Here is a 3,237-nt window from a genome sequence, read left to right on the forward strand (position 1 = left end):
AGCTTCCCAGATCTCCTAAGCATACTGACAAGCTGAAATGCGACTGTATTCATCTGGTCCAATGCCACAAACAAGAATATTCTTTGCCTTGAAATTATTCACAATAACGTTTCTATCAGCATCGTTGTACTCTTTTCTTGTGTTTGGGACTGTAACTGTTCCCTCACCAACAGTTTTCACGGGAACAAAAGGTTCATCACATATTACATCCCACAAATCTGAGTCCTCAACCATGATGAAGTCATGCATTCTTATTTTCCACCAACCATAGTATTGGCCGTTGAATCTTGGCGGTCTATATGTTGATTGTCCTTCCTCGAAATTTGGTAGAGCAGCCATGTAGATTCTTTCTAGGTGTTAAACTTTTAGAAAGAACCTGCTCTGATACTAATTGATGGAAACTTAGGGTCCACCAAACTATATAGAGAACCTGATTCTCTATCAATTCCCATAGAATACACACACAGTGGTAAGTAAATAACATAGCAATATTTTACGTGGAAAACTTCCAGCTCACATGATTAAAAATTATGACATACACTCGTATGATTTTAACTTCACTAACCGAGAAACTTTTGATTACAACCTATTGTAACCTAGGAATTAAACTCTTAATCCCTCACCTACTTGCAATAACTATATTGCAGGCCTCTTTATAATAACTCTATTATAAAGCAACAAAGCTTGACTAACTCTAGTCAAGAAACTAAACCAAATAGTGGTTTAAATCTGTCCTACAAAGACATTTCTTGAAAGTGGTATAGGATTACAAATGAAGAACAAATAATAAAGACTCAACAAACCTAAGGACTTAAGATATCTTCAATCTTTGGATCTGGTCCTTGAGGTTGCAGCTGCTTTGTTCTTAAGAGAGATGGCTAGCACTTGAGAGAGAAAATCAATTTTTGCTTTTTGCAAGTGTTAGAAAATGAAATCCCTTACCTCATGTTGATAATATATGTGTGTGAGGTCATTGGGATGTTGTAAGAAAATATTCGGTACAAGACATGCTCCGTAAAGTGACTGTTGTAGTGTTGCGTGTGCAGTTCAACAATGCAGCGACTTTAACAGCTGCAAGGAGTTGACATGTACTGTGACCGGAGGAACTGATCTCTATATGTTCCCTCTACTGTTCCCATTGTTGTTCCCTTAACTGATTTCATTGGGAGTTGAACCAGACATCTGACTAGTTACTCTGAACGCAAATGAACTAATTGTTCCAGGTTCCTTATCTAGTTCTCTCATGAAGTTTGTCAAATTATTAAAACAAAGGACGCATATATTATCAATTTCCCCCTTTTTGATGATGAAAAAATTAGAGTTGATATTCCCCTGAGAACTAGATCTTCCACATTGTTCTCCCTGCAGAATAGTCATATTCCCCTAGAGAACATTTCCCTCTCTGGTTCTCATATAAAGTTTGTTAAATCATCAAAACACAAAGGCACATAACTTATCACAAGGCAACCCTGAATTTGTCCCTGAAAATATTGATAATTAGTGGGATCCTATTACTTTGAGCTATACATAAAGTAGAACTTCAGAGCCAAAGGGAGTTGTGTATAGCCATAAAGTTGCTTTTTTGAGCACGTTGAGCTTAATTTTGGGTTGGGAAATGGGTATGGAGACCGTGTAATTATGGTCCCTCCCAATATTTCACTGCAATGGGAGGACTTTCACATGGGGAATTGCTGTAAGAGGTGGGACCAATGTCTGCATCCGTAATACTACGGCCCAAGAAATCTACTCCAACATTACGTTACACAAAGTTACACATATATGTGCAACACCTATTGTTCTCAATATAATCCTCTAGGATAAGCCACATGAGCGCCACCAAATAACGACCCATGTCCAAATACTAGTGGGGGGTATACCCTCACCAGCTCCACTTCTCGAGAAAATTGAGAGGTTGATTTTCCACATGGTCCACGCCTATGGCCTTGTTGATGCCATAGGACCAGTAATTGTGTGCGAGTGGCAAGCTAAGTAGAATAAATTACCATGGGAAGAACAAGCCAAGTTGAAGGCCAGACAAGGCCTCGGCATACTGACACTTGCCTATGTTGATGTAAAACATTTCAAGACAATGCAAAGTGTGCCTCATGATGGAAATGCAACAGGGGAAATATGCCTGAGGGGAAGCAGCATAATGAAAGGGTACTTAAAGAATGACACGGAAAATTCAAAAGTTTTCAAGAATGACTGATTTTCCACAGGAGATATGGGAGTGATTCATCCATATGGGTATTTGGAAATCAAAGACAGATGCAAAGATGTAATCATTTCAGGTGGAGAGAACATCAGCAATGTCAGGAAGAACTTTCCTGGATTTATGGTTCCAAAGAAGGTTAAATATGTGAATGAGCTGCCCAAAACTGGAATAGGAAAAATGCAGAAAAACATTTTGGGAGCAGTGGCAAAGACATTTGTGATAACGGAAAATGCAAATCAAACAAGCAAAAAGTCAAGCCAAATCAACAGGGAAAGGCCTTGAGCTTACGATCAGAGTCGTGAGCAGATTCTTGCTTTGTCTCGTCTTTAGAGATTGGAAATCTTTTATTTGTCATGACCGCAAGAAATGCTTAAAGGAAAGACAAGTATAGAGACAAGCAGATGTTTGAATGTACCCTTCCTTTTGGATTTAATTGTAACCATGAGAGTTTGTGCTATTTCTCCACTTATTCATTTCCTAATTACAACCCAAAATATGATTTTTGATATTTTCTAGTACAATTCAGTTGGAAATGAAATGCTACTCTCAATTTATGAAGAAATAAAAAAATATGACTTTAAAAAAAAGAATAAAAAGGAGAAGAAGCCGAGATAATTCACTCAAAAAGATCTGATGTGTGACACACATAAGTCGAAGGACTTATATTATGGAGTAATCTTTGAGTTCTGAGCAGCGCATGTGCACCGGGTGTTAGGGATATGGTAGATATTCCCTAATTCAATCTCATATTTGATGATTTGAATATATTTTTTTGAATGTTATTTCATATAAAATATATATGGAATTTGATATTCTTTTATCATTATTATTAATCTAACGACCCAGCCGATCATTTTTGAGTGTATTAGCCTCGAACCACTATTTATTGCCTTCTTTGTGTGAAACTGTGATTACGTGACTTGCCAGGAGGTTTGGTTTTTGGTTTAGGGTGTAATGGGACACAAAGTCCCTATAAATTGAAGTTTAAGTCGTAGGAGTTGGCCATAATTCAAATTTTGTCA

General features: G+C 37.4%; 1 pseudogene; it reads left to right on the forward strand.

Moving 5' to 3' along the window:
- The first annotated feature begins 1,243 nt into the window (after nucleotides 1-1,243).
- LOC104089460 (trans-cinnamate:CoA ligase, peroxisomal-like) lies at nucleotides 1,244-2,641 on the forward strand (annotated as a pseudogene).
- Nucleotides 2,642-3,237: the final 596 nt, after the last annotated feature.

The sequence above is a fragment of the Nicotiana tomentosiformis genome, chromosome 2 (assembly GCF_000390325.3).
Source record: "Nicotiana tomentosiformis chromosome 2, ASM39032v3, whole genome shotgun sequence".
In the NCBI taxonomy this organism is placed as follows: domain Eukaryota; kingdom Viridiplantae; phylum Streptophyta; class Magnoliopsida; order Solanales; family Solanaceae; genus Nicotiana; species Nicotiana tomentosiformis.